This window comes from Esox lucius, chromosome 13 (assembly GCF_011004845.1).
Source record: "Esox lucius isolate fEsoLuc1 chromosome 13, fEsoLuc1.pri, whole genome shotgun sequence".
NCBI lineage: Eukaryota > Metazoa > Chordata > Actinopteri > Esociformes > Esocidae > Esox > Esox lucius.
The window spans coordinates 23,910,986-23,922,089 of NC_047581.1; the positions used below are offsets into that span (position 1 = coordinate 23,910,986).

The 11,104-nt window shown below is 41.3% G+C and overlaps 1 protein-coding gene across 8 annotated transcripts in view; it reads left to right on the top strand.

Annotated features, from left to right (window-relative positions):
• gnb1l (guanine nucleotide binding protein (G protein), beta polypeptide 1-like) overlaps positions 1 to 11,104 on the top strand; it is a 35,302-nt gene that overhangs the window by 20,871 nt on the left and 3,327 nt on the right. The window lies entirely within an intron of this gene.

The following is an 11,104-nucleotide window of genomic DNA, read 5'->3' on the forward strand; positions in this document are numbered from 1 at the left end:
GCCTTGGTCCGCAGAGAGCTTCCAAAGCATCAGAAAGATATCAGTCAGGAGAAGGGTACAAAATAATTTCCAAAGCATTAGATATACCATGGAGTGAAGACAGTCATCAAGTGGAGAAAATATGGCACAACAGAGACATTACCAAGAACTGGACATCCCTCCAAAATTGATGAAAAGGCGATGAGAAAACTGGTCAGGGAGGCTTCCAAGAGGCCTACAGCAACATTAAAGGAACTGCAGGAATTTCTGGCAAGTACTGGCTGTGTGCTACATGTGACAACAATCTCCCGTATTCTTCATATGAATGGTCTATGGGGTAGGGTGGCAAGACGGAAGCCTTTTCTTACAAAGAAAAACATCCAAGCCCGGCTGAAGTTTGCAAAAACAAACATCAAGTACCCCAAAAGCATGGGGGAGAATGTGTTATAGTCTGATGAAACCAAAGGTTGAACTTTTTGGCCATAATTCCAAAAGGTATGTTTGGTGCAAAAACAACACTACACATCTCGCAAAGAACACCATACTCACAGTGAGGTGTGGTGGCAGCATCATGATTTGGGGCTGTTTTTCTTCAGCTGGAACCGGGGCCTTTCCAGTTAGTGTGGAGGGAATTGTGAACAGTTCCAAATACCAGGCAGTTTTGGCACAGAACCATCCGTTAGAAAGCTGAAGAGGAAGTTCACATTTCAGCACGACAACGACCCAAAGCACACATCCAAATTCACAAAAGCGTGGCTTCACCAGAAGAAGATTAACGCTTTGGAATGGCCCAGCCAGAGCCCAGACCTGAACCCATTTGAACATCTGTGGGGTGATCTGAAGAGGGCTGTGCAAAGGAGATGTCCTTGCAATCTGACAGATTTGGAGCGCTTTTGCAAGATGTGCCTTACTAATAGACTCCTACCCAAAAAGACTGAGTGCTGTAATAAAATCAAAAGGTGCTTCAACAAAGAATTCGTTTAAGGGTGTGCACATTTATGCCACAGGTTATTGTGAGTAAAATAAATATATATATTACCCCCTCAAATATATATATATTTTTTTTCTTCAATTAAATTGTTCACATTATAGGTCACATTAAAGGTGGAAAAAGTTCTGACATGATTTCTTTGTCTCATTCTTTTACATAACAAGAACCTGGCATTTTAAAAGGGGTGTGTAGACTTTTTATATCCACTGTATGCCAGAAATGTTTCATTGGATTTTGGTCGGGGTTCTGACTGGGCCGTTTAAAGACCGACATACCCACTTTTACTGAAACTACTAAAAGTTGGCACTCCATCCCAGTTTCAGCATTCTTAACGAGGACTTTTCTTTACATTGCTCCTTTCATTTTTTTTTCCTACTGGCAAGTGCCCCAATCCCTGACCATATTATTTTGCTTGTTGGGTTTGTTTCAAATATACAGTGAGGCCTCAAAAGTTCTGTTTTAGTTTTGTCAGTCAATAAAATGCTTTGCCACATGGCTACAGAATCTCCATGTTTTTTGGCGTACCCCAAACTGGGTTCAAGGTGGGCTATATTTGATAATGTCTTCTTCTTGCCACCCTTCCATACAGGCTAGATTTGTGAAGTACTTGAGATATTGCCTTCACATTCACACTTTGACTTGTCTTAGCCATAAAAGCCTATAGCTCACTCAGTGTTGCCATTTGCCTCTTGGTAGTCTCTTTGATCCGTCTCCTGAATTTGTCATTTATCCAGTTCATCCCATCTTTTATTCCTATTCCTATAACTGTTTTTTTTTTTTTGTCATAACACTGTCACTTTAGTTATTTTAAAAGCTCTTTGCAGCTTATTGATGAGGATTTGCTGTTCAGTTCTCTACCCAACAGAGGGGACCTAGGTAAACTGTTGAATCAATTCTGAAATCATGTCGTTTACTGAAACTGAACAGTGCAAATTCACTTTTTAGATTTTAGAGATGATTGGTAACACCTCAGCAATTTTAAGAATTGCTCTTGCAAGTTGGGTGGAGACTTATCCAATTTATATTTTTGTTTTTTGTTTTAAATACATCATTTTATATCACACAAAAGTGTAGAGTATAGTGTGTTATATGTGGAAACAAATCCTAATCTTGAGTAATTAAACTCAAATGTATAAAAGGTTTTTATGGTGTAGACATGTAATATGCACTGGAGCATTATTGTTTTAAAACCCTGGAAAAGTCCACAAACACCATCAGGCCATAAGACCTTAAAGTGGGACTGAGCCTGGTGTGGTAGGTACAAGAGCATTGCCCACATCTCTCCGTTCCTCGTGGGCCATCACTACGATGTGTCATACCTTGTTTTGTATGTGGGAGAAAGAAATTGTCATAATGATGGGCGCTAATGGTGCAACTGGATGGTAATCATTCAGGACAGCAGCACTCTTCTTGGGCACTGGGCGCACAATTGGCTTCCGCAGAGCTGGTGCTGGTTTTATTGAACAGCTCACAAAACCCAACTGATAATTCCTTGTGAATGGATTTCAGAAAATGCTTGCTGATGTTATCTGGACCGGTTGTACCCACTGTATTTCCAACGGAGGCGCTCATTAATATGCTGATACAGAATTCTCCAGAGAATTAAAGTTATAGCCCATGGTGTGCATTTCATTAGATGCGTGTTGTCAAACCACCGAACATACTGTGTTTCTCTTATTCTTCTGTGTTTGGTACTGGCTTCTCTGGTGCAGCGGACCACACCATGTTATGAATTTAACCGCTTGACGCGTACGATCACACCAGTGTGATCAGGCTAGAGTGGTCCCTGAAGCGTACGATCACACCGGTGTGATTAGAACGTCTTGTTTAGAACGCACCATTAGCATGCCTAGCTACAAGTAACGTAACAATGGCTGGTAAGACCGCGCTATTATTTACTCACATTTAGCTCAAACAGTGTTTATAACTTTATTGTTTCAAGGCCACACTATAATATTAACCAGGTAGAAAGCATTCAAATCGGGACAAGAAGTGTTACGTACCAACTGGCAGCCAACACTAATACATAAAAACAGACTGATGTAGAGCATCTTTCCTGGAAGAACTGACAACCGATCAAAACCATTGTAAAAACCTTCTAGAAGTTACGTTACCTGTTGTATGCTTTTTATATAGTGTGTTCATTTCCACTGCACTGAATTACTGGTCACGCTTTGTTAGCTAGCGGTTAGCTGACGTTTGCTAGCTAGCTACAGTTATACATCAACCGACTTTTGCAGCTTTTAGAATTCGAGTCAACGAGAGAAACTTGCAATGCAATGTATGTAGTGTTCCTTACCTGGCAAGGTGACTGTTCAAATGCTGGAGTGAGTTCAAATGCTGGAGTGAGTACTGAAGTCACGCGCAAAAAAACTCTGGGGGTCGGTAAGGAATTTTTGAAACTCACGCATGAAAAGGTTTTAATCTGACCAAGAAAACTTTTTTTAAACAACCCACACAGTGCATTTCTTCAGTGATGCTCTTGAGTGTCAACACCAGTCCAACCAAACTGAACTAAGGGGGAAACAACAAGTTCATTGCACTTGAGACTTTTCTTTTGGCTTCGCTGTGGCCGGTAAGCTCAGTTAGTATTTAACAATTATTTGTAATATTTTGTTGAACCCATGTATATCTGCTTTCTCCGCTCTCCCTGGCATTCTTCTTTCTGTGTGAAAACACAAACTCCAAAGGAAAAGTGTCTGTATGGCTCATCAATCAGACCGCTGGTTACATTGTGTTGGCAGGCCCTGGTCCAGGGCTAGTGTCTCTAGAAGAGTACACTCATCGCCACTCTCAGACGTGTGCGTGTGTGTATATATGTTTGTATCACGCACACAAACACAGAGAGCAGTGTGCTCAGTCCTTTTGAGACCATAAACTCTAATTGCTCTAGTCTAGCTGCTTTATTGAGTGAATAAAGATCATACCATCACTCTTCTGTCTCATATTATCTTACGCAACAACCGAGCGCATCTGAGCCGGGACGGCTCATTTGACGCTATATTTTCTGTTGATGTCATGAGCAAGAGGAACAGCCCCGTATTTCATGTCTGCTTCATGAATCCGTGTGCAGGGAACCTGAGAGTTGACATACTACACTCCTGCACTGTGGAGGGTTATTATTCTTTCCAGGATTTTTTTTTTTCAAATGAATGCTTGAATTAGAAATATTTGCAAACCCTCAGTTTTTTTTTGCTGCAAACGTGTCTACAATAACAGTGGAAAGGGTTTGATTCAATATGCTGAAAAATGGAGCCATGGTTATTCGGTTTATTTTGCACTAGCACAAAATATTGATTTAATATGCAATTCTGGTGAAGATGAAGAAAGTATGCGGGGGAAGGATCCAACAGGGGCTTTTAAATGATTCTGAATGGCAGCGCAGTGTGACGCCCAGACAGCCAGCTCCACTTCTTCCCACAAACGTACTGAGGTGCAGGGCTTTGGTATCTGCCTGCTGGGTGTCTGATGAATGTCCCCTGTGAGGTAATAAAAATATACAAATTTTTTGATGCTTTTAACTGAAGAAAAAATCACATCTGCAATAAAGGGAACAGTAGTTCACAGTGGGAGGCTGCAACAAAGTCTGAGGGAGTTTTAAGTGCTGTCAGTCCTGAAGCAGCAAATCATCCCCAATGGAACCTCTCCGACACCACACAGGGCAGTGGAATCTCTCCGACACCACCCAGGGCAGTGGAATCTCTCCGACACCACCCAGGGCAGTGGAATCTCACGACACCACCCAGGACTGTGGAATCTCTCCGACATTTGAGGGGAAATTTAGTTTTCGGTCATTTACATCTTCTAATTAACACTTCTTCCAAGACCACCACCATGATGTGTTTTTCATGGTCCTTTCAGAACAATTGACCAGGGTTATGACCAGTGCCTATGAATTACTGCTAACAAGACAGATGCTTTTTGTAGCCCCCAATGTGCTTGCAGCACCTTTTTGCCAATTTGGCCTACTTGTCACAAACAAACTGACATTTATTACAAAAAAACTGTTTGATCAGCAGGGTTGGGTAGGTAACTTTGTAAATGTAATCTGTTACAGTCATAAGTTACCTATCCACATTTGTAATCAGTAATGTAACTTTTGGATTACTCAAGCTCTGTAACAGATTACTCAAGCTCTGATTACTTTCATATTAAGAGGAACTACAGATCTGTCAGATGTACAGTCGTTCCTATTTATCCTTTATCCATTGATCTTCCACAATCCGACTTTCTATCTGACTTTTCTATAGCCTATTCTGTTATTCTTATTTATTCATGATTAATATTGCTTCAAAACATTGTTGAGAAAGAAATGGCAATTTCTCAGAAAGGTTCTTGACATTATATTAAAATCAATATATCTGTAGCTTTTCGCACGTAGAACAAATTTACCATTTAAACACCAGATAGCCTATCACCTATCATCACCTATATCTGATAAAGATGCGTCAATAGTAGATTACTAAATTGCATTTAATATGGGTCGGCTAATATTATCGTAGGCATAGGCTATTTTGTTTCTAATCAGCCAAAACCGGAGAAAATTAAGATAGCCGTTCACTAATCTGGTTATGTGTGTCCACCTTAGTGCACATGATGATTATACACACAACAACTGAGGTACGCCGCTATTATTTACGTTCAAATAAGTGTTTTTAAAATATTTAATAAATAAATCTAACATGCACCTATTCATTTTCAGTTGAAGTAATCATACATATTTTCAAAATGATCTGTAATCCACAATATAACAATATTTTTGTTGGTAACGTAACAATTACAGTTACTGTTTTTTTTATAATCTGTTACATGTGCCCTCCACTGACTTGCGCTTTTTAAAAGCCCCTATTAACAGCAAAGGTAACCCCTTGACCATCATGAAAATCTCCCCAAAGTATTTTTTTGCCGGACCGCGTAAGCGGAGCTGGCCTAGAAGAGGGAATGTCTCTTACTGAGTCCGTCCGTCCGTCGATGACTGACTGACTACCCCTTGTTAAATAGCGTAGTGGTTAGGCACGCGGGCTATGGAACAACAGGCTCGCGTTCGACTCCTGTAACAATCCGAAATCAGCTTTATTCTCCAGGTATGTGTACACATACGAGGAATTTGACTCTGGTTTATACAGGCTCACGATGTGCTTACTCATAAAAAAAAAACTTTAACAAATGACACTCGTGTCACCAACTGCAATATACAGTACACATAAATACACATAATGAACCAAACAACAACATTAATTATGCCTGAGGTTTAGGACAGACAAAAACTTTGCTGGTTATAACTTTAAGTAGCTACGTAATAGGAAGCCTAAAATAAAACAGTTCTGGTGGATATTAGGATTTGTTCAGGATAGACGAACTCTTCGCTGCCTACACGATTCTCTCGTCTTTTCACTTGACAAAAAAGTCAGTTATCATCACCTATACTGATAGATACTCAATGTCATTCACAAATGGCTAATTAGCTGTTAAAAAACTTCACTGGCTACTACCTTCTGTAGCTACGGGAAGCCTAAAATAAAACTGTTTACTGCAGTGATGGCCAAACGAGGCTTCATTAGCATAATTTTTGCAGCAGGATATTATGCTGGCAGCACTCAGATTTTCATTATCACAATAAAAGCCATTATTAACATTTATATGTAAAAAAAACAGACAAGAACAACATTGGAACGGACATTAAACATAAAATGACAGACTAGATTGACAGACTACATTGTTAACTATATCACCTTATACACTCACCTAAAGGATTCTTAGGAACACCATACTAATACTGTGTTTGACCCCCTTTCGCCTTCAGAACTGCCTTAAATCTACGTGGCATTGATTCAACAAGGTGCTGAAAGCATTCTTTAGAAATGTTGGCCCATATTGATAGGATAGCATCTTACAGTTGATGGAGATTTGTGGGAAGCACATCCAGGGCACGAAGCTCCCGTTCCACCACATCCCAAAGATGCTCTATTGGGTTGAGATCTGGTATCTGTGGGGGCCATTTCAGTACAGTGAACTCATTGTCATGTTAAAGAAACCAATTTGAAATGATTTGAGCTTTGTGACATGGTGCATTATCCTGCTGGAAGTAGCCATCAGAGGATGGGTACATGGTGGTCATAAAGGGATGGACATGGTCAGAAACAATGCTCAGGTAGGCCGTGGCATTTAAACGATGCCCAATTGGCACTAAGGGGCCTAAAGTGTGCCAAGAAAACATCCCCCACACCATTACACCACCAGCACCAGCCTGCACAGTGGTAACAAGGCATGATGGATCCATGTTCTCATTCCGTTTATGCCAAATTCTGTCTCTACCATCTGAATGTCTCAACAGAAAACGAGACTCATCAGACCAGGCAACATTCTTCCAGTCTTCAACTGTCCAATTTTGGTGAGCTCGTGCAAATTGTAGCATCTTTTTCCTATTTGTAGTGGAGATGAGTGGTACCCGGTGGGGTCTTCTGCTGTTGTAGCCCATCCACCTCAAGGTTGTGCGTGTTGTGGCTTCACAAATGCTTTGCTGCATACCTCGGTTGTAACAAGTGGTTATTTCAGTCAAAGTTGCTCTTCTATCAGCTTGAATCAGTCGGCCCATTCTCCTCTGACCTCTAGCATCAACAAGGCATTTTCGCCCACAGGACTGCCGCATACTGGATGTTTTTCCCTTTTCACACCATTCTTTGTAAACCCTAGAAATGGTTGTGTGTGAAAATCCCAGTAACTGAGCAGATTGTGAAATACTCAGACCGGCCCGTCTGGCACCAACAACCATGCCACGCTCAACATTGCTTAAATCACCTTTCTTTCCCATTCTGACATTCAGTTTGGAGTTCAGGAAATTATCTTGACCAGGACCACACCCCTAAATGCATTGAAGCCACTGCCATCTGATTGGTTGATTAGATAATTGCATTAATGAGAAATTGAACAGGTGTTCCTAATAATCCTTTAGGTGAGTGTATAATTCAATGATGGCTTTTATTTTGAAAATGATAATCTGAGTTAGCGCTGCTAGCATAAAACCTACTGCTTGAAGAACGGCCATCACTAGTTTACTGTTATGTTGCTACTATTTCTGGTTTATTTTCGAATTATGTCAACACTTCACTGGCTACACAATTCTCTCGTTTTTTCACTAGACGTAGAAGTTTGTTATCATCACCTATATGGATACAGTAGTTATTGTATCACTGTCATTCACGTATGGCAAATAAGCTGTTAAAATGGCCAGTGGCAAAAGCCATACAGTTAATAGATGCTATTTGTGGTGGAGGTAAACTTAATAAGAAACTTTACTAAGTTTAACATAATGCGTAATGGTGTCTAGCAACATATTGCTGGCTAATAAGCTTTTAAAACGGCCAGTGGCAAAAGTCATACAGTTCGTAGATACTATTTGTGGTGGAGGTAAAATAAATAAGAAACGTTACTCAGTTTAACACAATGGTTAATGGTGTCTAACGAAATATTCAAAGTTGATGTGATGTTAATGCATGACATTATATAATTTCAATATGCTTTACTGACACCCAGTAAATGGTCAGCTCTGTGGTGTTGTGGTTAAACACACAGCCTTCCACGTGGGCGACGTAGGTTAGAATCTTGTGAAGTCAGCCATGATCAACACTTTCTATTGCGGGCCGGCTGAACTAGGCTTCACTGGTTTCTTGTTTTGGTCTTCCAATATGACCCCAAACAAATCAAATAGTACCCTGGAATGTTTAAGCCGAGATGTTGGACTGTTCTGGATTGGCCAATAGTTCCCCTTTGGTGTGAGAAGGGAAAGACAGTTTTAGTGTAAATGAAACATGGGTGACTGAGAGAATTATATGAGACCCTGTTTGAGACATGAGTACAGTTCTCACAGGTGGAGCTTCATATCCCAATGTCACAACCAACCATCTTAACCACCCAAACAAGATGCCAGAATGGCAAGCATCCCCAGATCAACGCATCTCCAATGTCCTGGGTTCAATCACATTCTGGCAGGGGTGAACTTGACTGTTGCATCTGTCTCAAAGTATTTCCATCTGCCCACTGGATGCCTAGGTCCGTTCATTACTGAGGTGTGGTCAGTTTGCTTGAATGTTGACCGAGTTATTGAACTATGTTTACTTAATCAATAGTTTTCACAAATTGAGTTTTCCTATCTTGAATTTACACAGAGTTGCATTTGCTCACATTTTGGTTTGTGTGGCTTGAAGCATTGAGTGACCTATTTGAAGGACAGTAGCCATGCAGTATTCCACAACCCCTCCACAGTTTTCAATTGGTTGCTCAGTATAGCACTGTTTTTGTTCAATTGAACGTTCCGGAACGTAAAAACAAACTGAATGCAGTTTTGGTGCCTCATATGGGCTGAGTGTGATGGACTGAAAGATGGATGATTTGGATCCTGTCTCTCACAGTGCTTCTGAAGCATGACCCAGCTGCCCGGTGGCAAGAAACATTCTGTTTTTTGTTTTAAGGTTTTGAAGGGCTGGTACAGCTGTAGCTCTCCCCTGTCTGTCACGTCCATATCCTCTCCTGCATCGGAGTTGTAGGTCCTGACAACCCAGGCAGGTGACAACAGGCTTTAATCCCCTCCACGACACCCACGGTGACATTCAGACCTGGGTGGGGTGTCAGAAATACCTGAGAGAGAAAAAAATGACTTTCCCCTCATGAAATGGATAAGCTCCACTCGAGTGAATGAGTGATGATGGAACGTTTCAATAGATCAGTGTGAAACTCTGAGCTGCCTGCCAAGAGCCGGTCCTCCTAAGTGAACGTCCGTATAATCAGTCTGCATCGTCAGGAATAGCATCTCAACGTGTGTGTAGTTATTGGACCAGACCCTGTAAGCTGGGGGAAGCCTGTAGGGAATGCCCAGCTGTAGAGCAGAGAAGGGCTGGAGCTAGCCTAGCTGTGTCTGTTGGGATAACTGTGAATGTGTACGCAAGTCTTAATTTTTTTTTACTTTTACAGACAAGTTATAGTGAGAATGAGAAGAGTTGGGAATGTATAATTTAAAGATGGAGCTACCAGATTTATTAATGATAGATTCGAGGCTAATACTAGTCAATTCTCACTGGAAAAAGTGCCTCATGTAAGATTAAGAAGGAGGTGTGACAGGCAGTGTCAACTACACTAGAGAAGGTTCTTCTGGAAGACAGACCTGCAGCCATTATTTTCAGCAGCTTGTCTCATATTGGAGAAAGTATCAGGATATAATTAGGATGATCTAACAAAGGAAGGCCACTTACTTTTGACCAGAAGTTTACTGCTTAAAACTGACCCCTCAATTAAATACCTTTTCCTGAGACAAACTATGGGAAGCAAAACAAACAAAAATAGACACTTTAACCTGTCATTATCAGCCTGTAATGAGAACCAGATGGAGAGGGGTTGGGCCATACCAACTTCTTGAGGTAATAATGGGCTTCCAAATGACCCATCTTTCACCCCCCACCAGACCCACTTTGTTGTATTGTAGATCTCTTATATGGGCTAATCTTCTTAGTCTACTCACAATTTCACACTGTAGGAACCGTGACAGCGGTTACAATATGTGTAATATAAGTCTGGTAAAAACCTATATTATTACTACAAGTTATTCTAGGTTTTTGTGTGTTTGTTGGTTTTACATTCCGTTTCAGTAGTCTTTTTCCCATTGCATTCCACTCTATACACTAGGGTTGTGGCTGAGAGTACCTGGCTTATATCTTCCACATGCAGTTCTGAACGCCTCTGATTTTCCTGTCCGGAATGGGAGCATGCAGATAAATGATGGTCCGTCTCCTGCACGAGGCCATTAGTCTCTGAGGACACAGCTTATGAAGTCAATTTTACGCTGTCCAGTTTGATTCCTGCTTCCATGGCCAGATGTGAATGTCCCGTTCAGACACACCAGCGTCACACCGCCTGGTCTTAAGAAAGACCTGGGAGGAGCACGTACGTCCCCCTTTGGAATCAGCAGCAGTTGGCCCAGAGACAGTGTCGGTGACCTGAGTGCCATCCATTATAATGTGTCACAATGTTGCCCCTTACTGAGGTAGATTCAGACTCAGGGACACTGTAGGTCACAGAGAACTGGAGCAATGGTAATCTAAGGCAGGCAGCCATTACGGCGGTGTATTTATCGGTTCCTATTCC